This window comes from Canis lupus, chromosome 16, assembly GCF_048164855.1.
Source record: "Canis lupus baileyi chromosome 16, mCanLup2.hap1, whole genome shotgun sequence".
Lineage (NCBI taxonomy): Eukaryota > Metazoa > Chordata > Mammalia > Carnivora > Canidae > Canis > Canis lupus.
The window spans coordinates 56,531,638-56,551,238 of NC_132853.1; the positions used below are offsets into that span (position 1 = coordinate 56,531,638).

Below are 19,601 nucleotides of genomic sequence, written 5' to 3' on the forward strand. Positions count from 1 at the left end.
ACACATGCTTATTTCACTAGATCGCATTTTGTGTCCAGGCGCGGATGTCGCGTTCCCCGCAGGCCGCAGCACAGAGCGTGTCACAGAGTGGGCCCCGAACACGTGGCCACTTGATGAACCAGGGGCTTGTGCTGTCGCTTCTTCCTTCGGGCCTGCATTACACAAAAGCATGAAGGGGCGTCGTGTGCAAGCCCCGAGCTGGGGGCTGGGGACAGAGTGGTGGCCCAAGGCCCTGGTGGCAACCATAACCATAAACCTGGCGTGTGTGGAGCCCAGCCAGATTCCTGGGGCTGCAGAGTCCTTGGAGCATCCATCCATCCCCGGGAGGCTTGGAGCTTGCTGTCCAAGCCTCACCCTAGGGTGTCTGTTTTGGAGAGAGCTGTATGGTTTTATTTGTTGGGAGTGAGAACCTGGCTGCTGGTGAGGTGTCTTCTGCTGGAAGCTTACCTAGATCTGGAAAAGGTGCAAGAGGAAGGCTGAAAGTTCTCAAACCTGTCTGAGGGATTGGGGCCCAGCTCGGTAACTACTGTCAGTTAAAGAGAGATGGTCGCCTGTCTACAGGGATTCAGACACACGGGGAGCATTTCTCATAGAGGCTTTGGGGCAATGAAAGGCTTGGAGGGCCAGCAAGGTCCTTTCTCCAGAATTCCAAAACATTCTAAGTCCTCTGCCCCGAGGCTACTCTAACCACAACTCCAGGGGAGATGCTCCTGGATCAAGGTTCCTGCAAAGCTGGATGTTCTGCTCTCACCACAAGACAGAGCTCCTGCAAAAACCTAAATGCCACTCCCTCTTCCATCCCTTCCCTGCCTACTCTGCCTCTGGTCCTGGTCCTTGGGGAGATAAATAGCTGTGTGGCTTTCCTCAGGTCCTCTATGTATCTGGCATCCAAGCAGAAGGGGATAGACAACAAGGCGTGACCTGGTGTGTGAGGATATTTCAGGATACTAAACCACAGTGTTCCCCCCCAGGACTCCCCACATCCAAGAGGAGGAAGAAAGGGGACCCAGAGCCTGGAGAGGGATTGGGCAGCTCTTCTGCTGGGGCAGGACAGTTTCAGATCTGGTGGGTGGCCACAAAAGTGGTATTGAAGGAAACCACCAAGAAGTGCAGCCCTGTGGCAGATGGAGGAGATAAAAAGGCAGAGTCATTGTAGAATGGCACCTGCGATGATTTCACGGAGGAGGTCCTTGTGCAGTCCTGAGAACAAAGTAAAGGGGAAAGTTTATTTTATTTTTTTAAAGATTTTATTTATTTATTTATTCATGAGACACACACAGAGAGAGAGATAGAGAGGCAGAGACACAGGCTCCATGCAGGGAGCCCTACATGGGACTCAACCCCGGCTCTCCAGGATCACACCCTGGGCCAAAGGCGGTGCTAAACCACTGAGCCACCCCGGCTGCCCAAGGGGAAAGTTTAAAACAGGTGCCACAGTACAGAATGAGGGCCCGGAGGGCTACGGTGGGAAGGACTTTGGACTTGGTAGAGCAGCCCAGAGAGCCCCCTTCAGCACCTACATCTCTGAACAGCACCAAGCCCAGGGTAGATGCTCAAAGAAAAATATTGATAATGTCTTGCTCTGTAAGTCTTAGGATCCCTGTAATCATGAACAAATACTTTGAACTCGGCACAATATCATGGCATTTTTGCAAATACAATACATATCTGTGTGCTTTTCTATATTTTCTCAAATCCCCTTTACTAAGTGTAATCTGGTAGCCAGCTATCCGGTATTGAGAGCCTTCTGTTTGTCTCTCTCTGTTACAAACACCATCCTTCCTCCTTATCTTGTCTAATCCTCACAATAAACTTACAAGTCAGGCACAGCTGTTGTCTCCCTGCTGCAGATGAGGAAGCTCAGGCTCAGAGGGGCCAGGTGCACTAAGTCAACACAGCTGGCTGGGAGAGGGTACAGCTGAGGCTGCTCCCCTCGTCCCCATGCTGGGTAGCTCAGGAGTGGTGTTTGTTGCTATGCAAAGCTACCAATTTTATTTTCAAGAAAATCTGTTGCAAAAAGCAGGTTATATTTATGACAACTATATCTAGTAAAAGGCAAACAGAATGAAAGATGAGTTTAAATTGTTCACAACCCAATGTCAGGCATGTGTTGACAAGTAGACACTGATTCAGTAGAAGCTGTACTTCCCCAGCCTGTACTCAGAACAAGCTGCTTTAGCAAAAGGAGCAAGTGGTGTTTCAGTTACAGCCTCAGACACCTTGCTTTTAATTTGGAAACTTGTGTGGAACCAGAAGTGGCAATCATAGGCAGGCCCCCCACTGCCCACTCACAGAGATTCTCTTTCCAGAGGAAAGGAGGGTGGAAGAGCTCTCTCTCCCAGCAGCATGTTCGTTAGTTTCGTAGCTTCCTAATTCCAGACTTTGTGTTCTTCCTAAGGAACCAGGTATATAATTCCTCCAGATGAATGTTTCCTGGTCCAGGAACAATACTGGCATTGTATATGCCAGGACATATACAGCTGGGATTACAGCCATTGGAAATATGGGCGATGCACTGCAAAAAAGGAAAACACAAAATACTAAAATGGTAAGTAGAGTAGATATGGATGATTCAGTTTCTCTAGTTTCTAAAGATAATGAGTTTAAATTACCTTTCCATTAAAACACTTCTAAGGAAGCAAATTTTCCTTTTTTCAGTAATGATAAAAAATAGCCTGTCTTGCTCATTTAGAAACCATCAGCCATCAACAGTGCCATCTGAAAGAGTGGTCAGGAGGCTTTTTCTTTTCTTTGAAATCCTCTCAGATATAAATTGAGACAAAGGACCAAGATGTCCAGACCCCAGGGGTGGGCAGCCTTTCATGTCCTTTCTTACAAGGAAGAGGGTGCACAGGAAATGGTTAGCATGCTTTGAAATACCTGTGAGCTCAAACCTGCAGTTTGGTTTTAAAACTATTTTCCAGGGATCCCTGGGTGGCGCAGCGGTTTGGTGCCTGCCTTTGGCCCAGGGCGCGATCCTGGAGACCCGGGATCGAATCCCATATCAGGCTCCCGATGCATGGAGCCTGCTTCTCCCTCTGCCTGTGTCTCTGCCTCTCTCTCTCTCTCTGTGACTATCATAAGTAAATAAATAAAAATTAAAAAAAAAATAAAAAAAATAAAACTATTTTCCAAATGTAATTCTTATTCAAGGTTAAAAATTCAAATGGTAAGGAGGGTATAAGATGAAAAACAGAAGATGCCCTCTTCCCGCTAAGCCCCAAGCTCCTTTGTCCCAAACATAACCAGTTACTACTTTCCCAGTGCGTTTGTACAAATCCAAACACATTATACACAGAATAAGCTCTTGTTTTTTATTTTTATTATTATTTTTAATTAATTTATTTATTTGAGGGAGAGAGGGCAGGAGAGTACACAAGCAAAGAGAGGAAGGGCAGAGGGAAAGCCGATTCCCTGCTGAGCAGAGCTCCATCCCAGGATCCCTGCTGGGATCATGATCTGAGCTGAAGGCTGATGCTTAACTGACTGAGCCACTCAGGCACCCCTATTAAAGAAATTTAATCAACAATGATTAAAATCCCAAAACGGAAAGTACCAAGTCCAGATGATTTTACTGATAAATTCTACCAAAGATTTAGGGAAGAAATGATATCAATTCTCTACACTCCCTTTGGAAATGGAAGCAGGAAAAAAAAAAGGAAATGGAAGCAGAGAAGATACTTCTAAATCTATTCCCTGTGGGATGCCTGGGGAGCTTAGCGGTTGGGCGCCTGCCTTCAGCTTGGGTCCTGATCCTGGGATCCAGGATCGAGTCACACATCGGGCTCCCTGCATGGATCCCACTTCTCCCTCTGTCTGTGTCTCTGCCTCTTTCTCTCTCAGTCTGTGTCTCTCATGAATAAATAAGAAAATCTTAAAAAAATCTATTCCCTGAGATCAATATCACTTTAAAACTAAAACCAGCTAAAGATATTATAAGAAGGAAAAACTGCTGACCAATCTAGATGCAGAAATACCAAAATATTAGCAAATCTAATCCAACAATGTCTAAAAAGAATTATACACCATGGAATGATTATACAAGTGAGATTTATTCCAAGTACGAAAGGCTGGTTCAATATTTGAAAGTCAATTAAGGTAATAAATTACATTTCAATAAGCAAAAGAGGAAAAATTATATGATCATACCAATAGATGCAAAAAAAAAGCATTTGATGAAATCCAACATCCATTCGTGACAACAATTTTCATCAAAAACCAGGAATAAAGAATAACTCCTTCCACTTAATAAAAACATCCTTAATAAAAACAACAATAAAAACTTACAGCTAACATCATTACCTAGTAGTGAGAAACTCGACACTTTCACCCTAAGATGGGGAGCTGGGCAAGGCTGTCCACTCTCACCATTGCTCAACATCGCGCTAGAAATCCTAACTCTTGCAAAGAGACAAGGGGAGACATGTGGGAATTCTGTACTTTCTGCACAACTTTTCTTGTAAACCTAGAAAATTAAATCCTAAAAAATATATATATATATAAATTGTAAATAGCATCTCGTGTTTAATTTTTCTTCAATTAAAAGTAAGTTTGGGGGCAGCCCCGGTGGCGCAGTGGTTTAGCGCCGCCTGCAGCCCAGGGCGTGATCCTGGAGACCCTAGATCGAGTCCCACGTAGGGCTCTCTGCATGGGGCCTGCTTCTCCCTCTGCCTGTGTCTCTGCCTCTCTCTCTCTCTCTCTGTGTCTCTATGAACAAATACATTTAAAAAAATCTTTAAAAAAAAAGCAAGTTTGGGGCAGCCCGGGTGGTTCAGCGGTTTAGTGCTGCCTTCAGCCCAGGGTGTGATCCTGGAGACCCGGGATCAAGTCCCACGCCAGGCTCCCTGCATGGAGCCTGCTTCTCCCTCTGCCTGTGTCTCTGCCCCTCTCTCTGTGTCTATCATGAATAAATAAAATCTTTAAAAAGAAAAAAGTAAGTTTGAGGGGCACCTGGGTGGCCCAGTCAGTTAAGCATCTGACTTCAGCTCAGGTCATGATCTTGGGGTCCTGTGATTGAGCCCCGTGAGTGGGGAGTCTGCTTGTCCCTCTCCCTCTGCCTTTCCGCTTCTCTGGTACTCTCTATCTCTCAAATACATAAATAAAATCTTTAATTAATTAATTAATTAATTAATGTAAGTTTGAGGGGCATCTGAGTGGCTCAGTTGGTTAAGTGTCTGACTATCCATTTTGGCTCAGGTCATGATATCAGGGTCATGAGGTCAAGTCCCAAGTTGGGCTGTGCACCAAGTATGATAGAGCCTGCTTAGGATTCTCTTTCTCCCTCTGTCCCTCCCTTTCCTTCTCTTAAAAAAAAAAAAAAAAAGTTTGAGGAAATTAAAAGACTTGGGAACATGGTTAATATAATAACTTTATGTGCTGACACAGGGTAACTGCACTTCTAGTGGTGAGCTAATGTACCTAATTGCCCATAGTTATTGGACTGTGTTGTAGTTGTTGGACAAACTTAAAACTAGCATAACATTGCATGTCAGCAATATCTGACTTAAGAAAAGTAAGTTTGAGTATCTTTCTTGTTTATTGGCTATACTAGTTTTGCAGAATCCTTTGTATATTATTTTTTTTAATATTTTTAATTTTTTTTAAATTTCTATTTATTTATGATAGTTACAGAGAGAGAGAGAGGCAGAGACACAGGCAGAGGGAGAAGCAGGCTCCATGCACTGGGAGCCCGACGTGGGATTCGATCCCGGGTCTCCAGGATCGCGCCCTGGGCCAAAGGCAGGCGCCAAACCGCTGCGCCACCCAGGGATCCCTCCTTTGTATATTAAAGAAATTTGGGATGCCTGTGTCGCTAAACGGTTGAGCATCTGCCTTTGGATCAGGTAGTGATCCCGGGGTCCTGGGATCGAGTCTCACATCAGGCTCCCTGTGGGGAGCCTGCTTCTTCCTCTCTCTCTCTCTCTCTCTATATATATATATATATATGTGTGTGTGTGTATGTGTTAGATCATAAAAATAAATATATATTAAATATATATATATTTATATATATATTTATATATATAAATATATTTATTGAATATATATATTTATATATATATATATATATATATTTATGTTAGATCATTGAGCCATCTGAATTTTTCCCCAGATGGATAACCAATGGTCCCAATACTATTTCTTCAATAATTCATGATTCAATCACTAGTTTGAAATGGTACCTATATCATAAATAAGTTCCATATAAATTTAAACCTATTTGGGGGGAGTATATTCTTTTCTACTGAACTGCTTTTACCTATTTCAGTACCAGCATCAGACCAGTTAAAGTAACATGACTTTTACTGTTTAATACATGTAATGTTTCATATTTCTTTCTTGGTTCTCAAGAAAACTTCCTAGATATTCTGTTTTGTTTTGTTTTTCAGGTGAACTTCAAAATGATTTCACAATTGCAAATTGAATGTCCCCTGAGTAAACTGGTTTGAAGTCAGGTCTTCAAAGAGGCTGAGACCTTGCCCACTTGAGGGCTAGAGGCAAAGTGTGACTTCAGAAAGGGAGTCTGGAAAGCTGGACCAGAGTCTTCCTGGAGCAAGTAAGTGGCCAGCAGAGAGCAGGACCCACTGCCAGGAAGAGCCTCCCAGGCCAGAGCTAGAGCAAGGAGTGGCCAGGCCCCAGGAAGCCCTGCTGAGGGCAGATCAAAGGCAGGCAAGATGCAACCGAGCTTCACAGTTGAGTGACAAAAGCCAGAGGGAAGCTCGGCCTCCAGGGCTGATGGTGTCAGGTAGGTGACAGGAAGGCCTGCACTGGCCTTCTAACAGGCTGCCTCCCCAACGCCCAGCTTTGGTCTGACACAGAGACAAATCTATGATGAGCAAATAAATAAATGCATGATGGCTAAATGCAGGAGGACAAAGGAGGAGCAGGGGCAGGGGCAAGGAGAGACTACCAAGGCAGTAAATTAAGCCCATGAGTACATGTCTCAGAGAAGGGAATCAAGGGGAAAGAAATTGGGGCGCCTGTTGAGGCAACTGTGAACCTCTCTGCCCTGAGAATCACAGCAACATACTTACAAGGAGCAGAAACGTGAGCAGAGACGTGGCTGATAAGAATCACTACCCTCTCCTGCCTTTCTTTGGATCCACCCCAGCCTTCCACCCCGCTTTGTCACCTTACCCAGAGCAGGTCCCAGGAGAGGTCTGTGGAGCAGATGGGAGTCTGGCTTTGGACACATCTTCCCAAAGGAGTGTGTTCCATGAGGCGTCTGACTCCTGGTGAAATCCCAGCCGGTGCCACCATGGCACAGAGCAGGGAGGGAGAGCTGGGCTGTGAGGTGACATGGGCCTGGACTTTTCCCAGGCCTGCCAGCCACTAGCTGTGCTGCTTCAGCTAAGGAAAGGCCCTGCTGACTAACTTGCCACAGGAACTAAGTGACACAGCATATAGAAAGAGCCTGACATATAGGAGGTGCTCAAGCGATGCTCAGCAGTGCCCACCCCAGATTTCCACTGGCCTTTCTGGCTATACATGGGGACTGTTAGGAGTTACATAGGTGTCTGCAGCTACCACTGCTTAGAAATGTGTTCTAAATCTCAATAAAGCTAGGGGGAAAAAAGAAAAATGTTTTGAGTTCCAAACTGTTGGTCTATCCAGAACCTTTGGAACCCCCTACTTCCTTTTGTCTGCCCCAAACCAGTCCTGATTCCCTGACCAGCACCCGGAGCAGCCCAGTTGGTGCCATCCAGTGAGGCCATTCAAGAGCAAGGAAACAAAATCAAGCAGGTCGTGAGTGCCAAACATTGGATAGGTTTTTTTTAAAGAGCAGGAGCCACAAGGTGCTGGCTAAGGGGACGTGTGAGTGACATTTCCCACACTTACAGGCCAGGAAGTCGGCCTGCGGTATGAGTATTACCATGTGCCTAGCACCATGCTGAGCCTTTATATGGTTACTCCTGGCTCCTCATAACAGCCTGTGTGTGCATGGGGGAGAAGTGATGGTAATGAGTGCCCTCAGGGAAGGGGAAGTGTCTAGAAGGGCCAGAAGTGTCTAGAAGGTGCCAGACCCAGGCCTGGAAGGAGACCCTCAATTTTGTCTCTCAAGACGTTATAGACGGGCTCACACAGAAACATGGGAATGACCTTCCTGGGCCCAGCTGGATGCTCCAGGGCCATGACCACAGTCCCACATCTTGGAGGCCTTAAGAGCCAGGGCTACTGGGGAGGAGCCTGAAGAAGTCAGTTTGGCCAGGAGCCTTTTAGATCCCAAAGGGGGCAGGTGGGTCAAGGGGCACCCAGCTATTACCCTGCTGCTGGCCATACACAAGCCACAGCCCCTGTGTTGTCCCTGGGCCTGGGGAACTTCGGTGGCCAGGACACCGGAAAACCCTGGCCACTGGCCACAGGCTCTGACACTGGCCACCAGGCAAGAGGCATTCCACTGTGTGGATCTGGAGGATGACCAACACTTGAGGGAAATTTCCTATTAGCTTTTCAAACTCTCTAGCTCCCAGTCAGCCCAGCTTGGAGAAGGCAGGGATTTGCTTCTGATCCCAGGGTGAAGGCCTGGCAGGAGGCCAGCTGGGGAGGCCAGTCCCCAAAGGCCAGGGTCAGGGGGCCACTCCTGACTCAACTCCCCGTTTCTGCCCTGCCACAACTCTCTCTCTCACGCCCTTCTCTCCCCTGCAGGTCAGACCACAGACTTCCAGCAGGTCCCTGAGGAGGTTCTATGGACAAATGTGTGAAGAACCTGAAGAGGCGGGCCTTGGCTCCTTGGAGCAACATCTGCCCCTTCTCTGCCGGCTCCCCTGCGGCTTCTTCAGTCCCAAGGGCCTTCTGCTTTCCAGAACCCTGTGAGCCGGGCCGCTGGGGGGCGCCCCCCCCCTCAGGAGTTGCACCCTGCCCCCGACCGGTAAGGGGTGCTGGGGGGCCAGCGCCGGGTCTCTCCCACCCCAGGCCGGGCGCACAGGGGGCCGCGAGGGGGCGCCCGACACCCACGGGCCTCTCGGCGGCTCCCGGCGGCTGGAAGCTGCGAGAAAGTCCCGGGGGTGCAAAGAAAGGAAGAGAGCAGCGGAGGGCAGGTGGACGGTGGAACCGGGCGGGGGTGGGGGCGGAAAGGGGCTGAAAAGAGCAACGTGGGGACGAGAAGAAAGCCCGCGGGGGAGGGAGACTCGGGAGGGCCCGGGGTGCGGGCCGAGCCCGGCGGCCAGGGCGGCTGCTGCGATGTGGGGGGGCGCCCCCACCCCGTCGCCTAGACCCGCCCGCGGAGGGGGTCCGGGCCAGCGGGCGCCGTGACGTCAGCCGCGGGCACCCCCCGCATTTCGGTCCCGCGGCTCCTGGCAACCGAGGACGCCGCGGCCGGGCTGCCCTGCGCGGGGGCTCCGGGCGACACCCCCAAGCCCCGGAGCGCCCCCCGTCGCCTCCTGCACCCAGCCGCACCCCGGATGCGCCCCCGCCCCCGCAGCCCCGACCCCCCGCGGGCCCGCGCGCTCCCGCAGCCCGCGCCAGGAAGGCCGGGCTCCCCGGGGGGGCCCCCCCAGGCCCTGAACGTGACTCAGCGCTTTCCGCCGCCTTCTCGGCCGCGCGCGGGCTCCTGAGAGCCGAGTCCCCAGCCGAGAGATGGGCGGGGGCCCAGGAGGAGCCCCACTCGCGCCCCCCGCAGGCAGGGGCTGGCGTCCGGGAGGCAGGTGCGGGCCCTGGTGCACTAAGCCGGGGCGCTGGCCGCGACCTCCCTTAGGCTCCTCAGTGCGCCTTACCTGCAGGTACCGCACACCTTTCCGTCTTCAGCAGGGGGGGGAGGGCTGGGCTGGAGGCGAGGCCTGGGGGTCCTGAGCCGCCTTCTCCTGGCTCCCCACTGTCTTCCCAGCTCAGAGTCCTAGCTGCTGGATCTAGCTCTGCTGCTGATAAGTCACTGGGAAAATTGGGGTGCGCCCTGCTCGCCCCCCCATCGTTTCTGCTACACTCTGTTGAGCACACACCATGTGCCGACCGGACCCTGGCAGGTGCCGTGGAGAACGTGGCACTGCCTCTGCGCTCCTGGAGCTCCCCACCCAGCAGGAGAGGCACACACATCACCAACGTGATAAAATAAAGAGGCACTGGGGTCGCAGTGAATGGAGAGGTGACAAATGTCCAATTGGGTCCCCTAGCTAACGGAACCTAAGAGAATCTGTGCTGACATCCTCAGACCTATTCCACTTTGTGTGCCTCAGTTTCCTCACCTGTAGATGACACTAGGAGGCTCCTAAAGTGTCCTGCAGACTAAAAGCCCCTGCCTCCATGACTGAGGGCCATTCCAGCTGCCCCCAGCCTCCCACAGAGAGGGCAAACAGACCAGCTTGACCCTCCACCCCTGGCCCCCCACCCCAGGAGTCTGGGCCTGCAGATCCCTCAGACCACACCTGAAGCCTAGGTTTGCCAGAGGCCCAGCCAGCGGGCGTGGTGGCCTCCCAGAGCTCAGGACCCAGCCCAAGACCTTCCCCAACAAATCTGAACTCCAGGCAGCAGCCAGGAGCATCCCGGTGGCAGTCTATGCTGGGAGCAGGGGAGAGACATGAGTGTGACGTAGGAAGTGGACAGAACTCCTAACACTTGTCCTGACTTTGAGTCATGTGTCAGGTTGCTGAGGTGAAGCAGGGAAAGGGATTGTGTTGGAGGTTATCCCCCAAACTGAGTTCTCCATCCACCAGATAAAAAGGCTCGGTTTGGGGCCCATGGGTGGCTCAGTGGTTGAGCATCTGCCTTTGGCTCAGGGTGTGATCCCGGGGTCCTGGGATTTAGTCCCACATCGGGCTCCCCGCGGGGGTCCTGCTTCTCCCTCTGCCTGTGTCTCTGCCTTTCTGTGTCTCTCATGAATAAATAAATAAGATTTTAAAAATAAATAAAGAAAAGGGCTCAGGATGAAGGGTGGACTGGAAGAGGCGGGCTTCCCGGAGCTCTGGCCAGCTGGAGTCACAGTGTCAGGGGACACTCGGTCCTGATGGGCCCCAGGCTGCCCTTCCATTAAGGGTGTGGCACTGCTGGCGCTGTCACTGGTCTGGGTACCAGCCTGGGGGCCCCCCCGCATGTGCAACCAGCTGCCTTCTCAAGCAGAGGGCGGCAGAGAGGATTGGGGTGAGTTCTCCCAGGATGGTGTTCTGCCAGCGAGGGGACCCCAGTGGGGGACTCAGCCCCTGGGACCCTGAATCTGAGTCATGTAGGGAGTTACCCACACGAAGGGGGAGAGTGGGGGGTGTTCATTCAGGGCAGAGGGCAGAGGTAGGAGATGGAGGGTGGAGATGGTGACTCTGAGTCACGTCGGTGAGACTGGTCCCAGGAGGAGGGGCAGATGGGAAGATGAGTGGGAGCAGGGGCAGACCTTGGTCCTGCTCTGAGGGCCTGTACGTGAGGGAAGTCAGTGCTCTCAACATGGAGACACGTGACATAGCCAGAAGTGCTCTTGAGAAGAGTCACACTGGCCAATCCCCCTCCCGTGGACTGAGCAAGCCAGGCGGCTTCCCACCTCCTCTCCTTCTGCATGTACCTCCTTTCCTGTCTGGTTTCTGCCACATACCCAGGTATACTCTTTTTTATTTTTATTTTTTAAGATTTTATTTATTTATTTGGGGGGGGGGGGAGATGAGGAGCAGAGGGAGAGGGCGAGAATCTCAGGCAGATCTCCTGATGAGTATGGAGCCTGATGCAAGGCTTGATCCTGCGCCCTGAGATCACAGCCCCAGCAGGATACAAGAGTCAGACATTAACCAACTGAGCCACCCAGGTGCCCCTATCCAGGCCTACTCTTTTTATTTTCTTCTTAAGATTTTATTTATTTATTTGTAAGAGAAAAATCATGAGCAGAGTGGAGAGGCAGAGGGAGAGGGAGAAGCAGATTTTCCAGTGAGTAGGGACCCAGACAAAGGGCTCTATTCTAGTGTCCCAGGATCATGACCTGAGCTGAAGGCAGATGCTTTACTGACTGAGCCCCCAGGTGTGCCTACCAAGGCCCACTCTTATGAATCAATTCACAGGGGCTCCTGGGTGGCAGGGAGTCTGCTTCTCCCTCTGCCTGTGTCTCTGCTTCTCTCTGTTTCTCTCATGAATAATTAAATAAATAAAATCTTTAAAAAAAAAAGAATAAACTCAGGGTAGGGGCACCTGGGTGGCACAGTTGGTTGAGCAGCCAACTCTTGGTTTTGGCTCAGCTCGTGATCTCAGGGTCATGAGATCAAGCCCAAGCTCAGCATGGAGTCTTCTTAAGGTTCCCTCTCCCTCTCCTCCATCTCCTTCTGCCCCTGCTCCCTTCACGTGCTCTCTCTCTCTCTCTCTCTCTCTAAAGTAAATAATCTTTAAAAAGGAGGGAGAAAGAATCAACTCAGGAAAGACCAGTCAAGCATGGCAGGTGGATCACATGTGTTTGTCATCTTTTCCTGAGGCCCATCCAGGTGAAAGGAGATTTTAAAGAAAAGCTATACACAAAAGCCTTGTCCAAGAGCGTTCACAGAAGCTGTAATCACAGTGGCCCCACACTGGAAACAGCTCAGGAGGGGCCTGGATAAACAACCCCCGGAGCCATCCGATGGAATACCGCTCTGCCATAAAAAGGAACAAACCACCGATGCTCGCAGCAGCATACATTTCAAAAATGACACACTGGGTGAAAGAAGCCAAACACAAAGTACAAACTGATGCCATTTGTACGAAATTCTGGAATAGGAAAAATTGACATAAGGTGATAGAAATCAAATTAGTGGTGGTTGCGTGGGCCACAGGGGTCGGCTCAGAGAAGGGCATGAGGCAATTTCCCAGAAAGAAAACAGAAAGATGAAGTGAGAGAAAGTAGCAGAAAAAGGACAATACAATGTATTGTTTATGCTCTGAAAATAGTCACCTCAGAAAAAACAAAGGAGGGGGATCCCTGGGTGGCTCAGCGGTTTAGCACCTGCCTTTGGCCCAGGGCGTGATCCAGGAGTCCCGGGATCGAGTCCCACGTCGGGCTCCCTGCATGGAGCCTGCTTCTCTCCCTCCTCCTGTGTCTCTGCCTCTCTCTATATAAATATCGTGAATAAATAAATTTTTTAAAAATCTAAATGAAAAAAAGAAAAAGAAAAAAAAGAAAAAACAAAGGGAAAGAAAGGATCACACAAAGACCAAGACATCATCTTAGATTAAAAGGTCTCATCGTGGGATCCCTGGGTGGCGCAGCGGTTTGGCGCCTGCCTTTGGCCCGGGGCGCGATCCTGGAGACCCGGGATCGAGTCCCACGTCGGGCTCCCGGTGCATGTATCTCTGACTCATTCTCTCTCTCTGTGACTATCACAAATAAATAAAAAATTTTAAAAAAAAAGGTCTCATCGTGGGGTGTTGGGGTGGCTCAGTTGGTTAAGCGTCTGCCTTCTGCTCAGGTCATGATCTTGGGGTCCTGGGATCGAGTTCCGCACTGGGGTCCCTGCTCCGCAGGCGGCCTGCTTCTCCCTCTTGCTCTGCCTACTTGTGCGAGCTCTATGTTAAATAAATAAATAAATAAATAAAATCTTTTTTTAAAAAACAGGTATTTGCAGAGAATAGTATTGGTAAGGATTTGTAAGACTTTCTAAAACATTTGTGAAGAATTAGCCCTAAGTACACAGAAAAGTAGGTAAATGATCAGAATAGGGCATGTGTGACGTCCCACGTCCTACACGAAAAGGACGATTCACGGGTCACTCTCAGCTCCGTGGTGAGCAGTACGCGGGACACTGTAGCATCGGATCCCTGGATGCTCAGCGGAAAACCCCAAACCCAGGAGGAGGAGGAGACAAGTACATCTTCATCTAGGGCAGAAAGCCAGGGCGTGATGTCCACATACACTGAAAATCCAGGGCTGGTAGTGTTACCTGGAAATGCGGCAAGGAATATCTGAACAGCTGGAAAATTGAAGGTGGTCATGGTTACTTCTGAGGATGTGCTTGAAGGACAGGAGAATTTTTGTTGTTTTTACATAATAAGTCTTATTTATTTATTTATTTATTTATTTATTTACTTTCAGTTTTATTGAGACATAATGGACATATCTAAATCAGGAGAATTTTTGTTGTTTTTACATAATAAGATTTATTTATTTATTTGTTTGTTTGTTTTGTTTATTTGTTTACTTTGTTTGAGATATAATGGACATATCCAAATCTTTTTATTTTTATTTATTTATTTATTTTTATCCAAATTTTTTAAAATACTTTTTTCTTTAAAAAAGATTTTATTTATTTATTCACGAGAGACAGAGAGAGGGAGGCAGAGACACAGCCAGAAGGAGAAGCAGGCTCCCTGCGAGAAGCCTGATGCAGGACCTGATCCCTGAATCCCGGGATCACGCCCTGAACTGAAGGGAGATGCTCAACCACTGAGCCACCCAGGTGCCCCTTTAAAAATACTTTTTAAGGGCAGCCCTGGTGGCTCAGCCGTTGAGCGCCGCCTTCAGCCCAGGGCGGGGTCCTGGAGACCCAGGATTGAGTCCCACGTCAGGCTCCCTGCATGGAGCCTGCTTCTCCCTCTGCCTGTGTCTCTGCTTTTCTCTCTCTGTGTGTCTCTCATGAATAAATAAATAAAATCTTTAAAAAAATAAAGTCTTGGTTCCATGCCCAATATGGGGCTTGAACTCACAACCTTGAGATTAAGAGTCACATGTTCTTCTAAGCCAGCCAGGGGCCCCCATTGTAAGTCTTTTTTATTTTTATTTATTTTTTAAAAGATTTTATTTATTTGTTCATGAGACACACAGAGAGAGGCAAAGTCATAGGCAGAGAGAGAAGCAGGCTTCCCGTAGTGGAGCCAAAGGCAGATGCTCAACCACTGAGCCACCCAGGTGCCCCAGTAGGTCTATTTTAAACTTATTTTTTTAAGGGGCACCTGGCTGATTCAGTAGAGCATGTGGCTGTTGATCTTGGGGTTGTGAGGTTGTTTTTATTTTATTTTTTAAAGATTTCATTTATTTATTCATGAGAGACCTAGGGAGAGACAGAGACATAGGCAGAGGGTGAAGCAGGCTCCCTGCCGGGAGCTCGATGCGGGATCGATCCCAGGACCCCAGGATCACACCCTGAGCTGAAGGCAGACGCTCAACGGCAGAGCCCCCCAGGAGTCTCTGGGTTGTGAGTTTGAGGTCTGTGTTGGGTGTAGAGATTACTTAAAAATAGAATCTTAAAAAATAATTGGGGCGTCTGGGTGACTCAGTGGGTTAAGTGACTGCCTTCCTCTAGGGTCATGATCCCAGAGTCCTGGGATCGAGTCCCACATCGGGCTCCCTGCTCAAAGGGGAGTCTGCTTCTCCCTCTGCCTGTGTCTCTGCCTCTCTCTCTCTCTCTCTCTGTCATGAATAAATAAATAAAATCTTTAAAAAAAAAAAAGAAAGAAAGAAAGATCCATTGGCTACCAGCTGGAGAACTTACTGGGATGAAAAGACCCTGCCAGGAGTTCCGGCGAGAGGGGAGGTGGCCGAGTGGCCGTGGCGCCGTCATTCCCTGGGTGGGGAATGCAGCGAGAAGGGAGCTGTCAGGGAAGGTGGGCCGTCAGGGTGGGGGTACGGAGAGTTGTAGGTGCCCCTGGCACAGATGTGGGGTGCTGGAGAGGCTCCTGGGTGAGGCAGGAGGGTTTCAGGAGCGTCAGCTCAGAAGAGGCACTGTAGTGTGTGAGCAAACCTGGGAGAACAAAGTTCCTACCCTGACACAGATGCCTTGAGCCCCGAGGGAGCCACTGTGCCTGCTCCTGGGAGTGAAGTCAGAGGTCGCATCACCAAGGCCCCCCTGCTCCCCGACTCAGTGGGTCAGGGACAGTTTAGGAGAGAGGCAGTGGAGAAGGAGGAGAAGCGGAGGAAGGGACAGGAGGGCCGCTGACACCTGCAGGCCTGGCTCTGCACCACCTCCCTCGGCCCCCCGGGCTGCAGGGCCTGGCAACTCCAGGGTCAGGGATGAGACCACACAGGTCAGCTTCCTCCTCTGCAAGATGAGGGCACTGGGCCAGCTCTCTGGTCCGTGCTACGTGGAACTGGGTGTCACTGACCTTCCTGCCTCCCCCATCAGATTTTCTCCCCATCTCTTCCTTCAGGCAAGAGCTCCCGGGGCCAGAGTTGCTGAAGTGTGGCGTGGGGGTCAGGGCGGAGATTGCTCTGTCTTCTTGACCCACTTCTTTCTGTGAGGAGGTTGTCAGGCCTACTTGGTGATTTCTCCTCCCCCACGTGGGTTCCTTTGGGGGCTGGGGGACCCTCAATGTCCTTCTGTTCCAACACAGGAAGTAGGGAGCGTAGAGAGTCCCGGGGAACATGGATGGGGTCTGAGTCCTGGCCCTCTGTGAGTTCCCCCCTCTCACACCCCCGACACCCCACCCCCTCCTCCAAAACTGGCCCTGCCTGGCCTTCTGGGAGAGTGCCGGCCCCTGGCCCAGCCTCCCAGCCAGGTCCCTGCAGGCCAGGGGGCGTCTTTAAGCCAAACACTGGGCTCTGGGGGCTCCCTGCCTCCTCGCAGAGCTCCTGGGCTCAACTTAGGCCCCGAGTAGCCCGGCTCTGGGGTGTCGTTCAGGGCCCCCGTCCCGGTACACAGGATGGGGGGACAGCTGGGACAGCTGACTGGGCGCCGCTCCATTCTGGAGCCAACGACAGGCAAGAGGCCGGTTCGTCCACACTGTGGGCTCGGGTGGGGTCAGGGGGGTGGAGAGCCCTGAAGGCCGCACCAGTTTGTCCACTGCAGCCCTGTCTCTCGCCCTCTGTGACTCTCCTTCCTGGGACCGGCCCCCCGGTGGGGGAGGGGGGAAAGCTGGGCCTCTTCTTTCCTCTGCCCCTTCATCCTACAAGGGTCCCCTCTCCTGCCTCACCGGGCTCACAGCAGTCACACGTCTGCTCAGTCTCGGCTGGCGCTTCCAGGACCCCAGCCCGACCCACAGGGTCAGCAGAGGGGCCTCTTACTTGTTTCCAGAAGGGTGGCATGGGGCTTTTCTCAAAGAGCCCCCTGGCCTGAGCACTTTCACCCCACCTCTGTACCCTGGGGCCTTCAGGAACCTTCCAGTCCCAGCTGCCCGAGAGCCCTGATGTTTAGGGGGTTCTGCTACCCCTTAGCCAGCCACCGAGCCAGCTCATTTAGGCATTCAACACTTAAGAAGCGGGGTGCCGTCTTTGAGCCTGTGAACGTAGGAATGAGCGAGGCAGGTTATCTGCCCACAGGGGCCCAGATGTGGGGGTTCAGAGGCTGAAAACTGAGGCAGGGTCTGGGTGCCACTCCGCACCCTGCCTGCCCCCGCCAACGTGGGCCCGCAGTTCTTTGTAAGCAAGTTCAAGGAAACTGGGATGCCCTCTGGGGTGAAGATGGGGTTTAGTGCCCAGAGTGAGGCATGAAGGGGGGCAGGATGGCCTGGGGGTGAGGACACGGCCTCCACAGAGCCATGGTGGCTGTGAGACCTCTGGCCCTGTCCCTCCCCCTGTTAATGTGCACCCGCCTCACCCTGCCCCGTCCACACAGGCTGGTTGGCTTCTAGGGGACAGTGCCCTCCAGCTGGTCCCTGCCTGCCCCTGACACACAAGGGAAGTCCAGGCCTCAGCGCCTCCATCATGGTGGCTCTGACCTTGCACACTTGGGAGCCACAGACTGGGACAGACACATGTGCCTCAGGAGGAAGGTGACTCCCCTCCCCCAGGGCTTCCATGCAAGTCTTCACCTCATGCTGTTCAGGGCACGCCCCCCCCCCCCCCCCCATGGGTGGCCTCACTAAGCCCTGGCCCCTACCCCAGGATCCTCCCCTTTCTTGTCACCTGTGTTTTCCTCCTCATCCCACAAGACTGTGTCAGCAGGACCTGGGGCCACTCTGACACCCCATTGTTAATGCAGGCCTCCCAGCCACGTCCCCACCCCCGACAGGCCCAGGCCTGCCCCATGGGGCCAGCCCACTGCCCCCTGCCAGGAGTCCAAGTACACCTGTTTACCTTTGGGCCTCAGCCCAGGATGGAAGTACACCTGACTCCTGCACCTCTCCCCTAGTGCTCATGCTCTTCCTTCTGCAAGTGTGGGTCCCCGAGTGGGGGTGGGGTGCAGAGCCAGTCCTGGCCTCAACTCTGCAGGAGGCCTGGCCTGTTTGCTCCAGGACTGCAGAAGAGTGGGGCTCGGGGAATCCCGAGGTTCTCCGGACACTGAGAGTCACTGGAGTGTGCATGGGGGGTGGCCTATCCATGGAACAGGATGTACTGAGGCAGGGACAGCAGGGCTCCCAAGGTCTGAGCTCCTCCTGTCCATCCCCTCATCACGCTCCTGGCTGGGAGGACGCTTGGGGGAAGGAGGGCAGACAAGGTGCGTATCTGGAGACAGAAGGCTGGCTCCTTGCTTTGGGAAGACGCCATCCCCACACTCAAGCATGAAGTGTTCGGGGGGGCTTCTCACCTCAAAGGTGGGGATCAGAGGAGATGAGGAGCCTCCTGGGAGAGCTTGGGTCATGGATCCAAAGCCACACAGCTCAAAAGAGATAGGACAGCTCAGTGCAACGTGGGAGCCTGGGGGTGGGGCAATCTGCCAAATCTGAATGGGGTCTGCAGTCAGAGGGATCACCCACCTGCATTAGGTTCCCAGTTTCCTGGCTGTGGGGTTGGTGCTAGGCTTAGAGGGGAGTGTCCTTGTTCTAAGGAAATACAGGCTAAAGTATTTAGTGTTAGAACATCAGATCTGCAACTTACTGGCAAATGGTGTGAAATCTATTTAGATTGGGATTACACTGAATTTATAAATAAATGTGAGGTAAATAAACACCTTTGTTAAAAACCCACACAGCTGAGGGTCAGAGCAGAGATGGATCTGAGGGATAAGCTGGAGGTGCATGCTTTCTCCACACTCCCGGATGCGGATGCTGTCCGCTGAGTGTGCGTGTGCGTGTGTGTGTGTGTGCGTGTGTGTGAAGCCCCACGGCAGGTCCCTTCAGAGCAGGCCTCTGAGTTAGGCTACACAGTGGATGCATTCGGGGACCCTCAAACATGCTAATGCCTGGGCCCCACCCCACCTGTCAGCCCAGGGTGTACCCCTCTGTCCAGGGCTGGAGCCTGACCCTGGGGGTCACTGGAGAAGACTGGAGGCCCCTTGTTCCCCTCTCCTGGAGACTGTGGAGAGCAAGGCTGGTGGGGGGAGGAGTCACGTGGGGGGTGAAGGGAGACTCTGGAGGGCAGATCTCCTGGGCCTGGGCCTGCGGTGGGGAGGGTGGGCTGGCTTCAGGGCTCAGCAAGGCCCCATCCCCGCTGGCCCTGCAGTGTGTGCGCCCTCCTGAAATATTTGGAATAATTAGCAAGTGAAAGCAGCAAGTTAGCCCTGGGAATGCCAGGCTGGCCCCGAGCCAGGCTTGAGAGAAGGGAAAGAAAGGGGCTTCTGGAGAAAGGGGTCCGTGGAGGCTGGGCAGGATTGTGCGAGACAGTGCCCATTTGTGCCCCGCGTGTGGGAGGGGGCCGGGTGGAGAGGTGGGCTCCACACAAAGCTGGGCTGAGGGGACGGAGAGGTGCCACACACATTTCCTGTGCCTCAGTTTCCCTATCAGGACTCGGGTCGGCTGTTCTGTCACGGAGTGCACTTGCTGGTGTGAGCAAGTCGGGGAGCAGGGGCTGGGCACCTGGGCTTCCCTGGTGGCCTTCCTCCTCCTCCTCCTCCTCAAGCCTGCCCTGGGCCTGAGAGGGA

General features: G+C 52.0%; 1 long non-coding RNA gene across 1 annotated transcript; it reads left to right on the forward strand.

Annotated features, from left to right (window-relative positions):
- The first annotated feature begins 1,989 nt into the window (after window positions 1-1,989).
- Window positions 1,990-8,900, forward strand: LOC140607181 (uncharacterized). The gene is made up of 3 exons (XR_012009313.1): window positions 1,990-2,548; window positions 6,390-6,556; window positions 8,647-8,900. It is a non-coding gene; the product is annotated as an uncharacterized lncRNA (long non-coding RNA).
- Window positions 8,901-19,601: the final 10,701 nt, after the last annotated feature.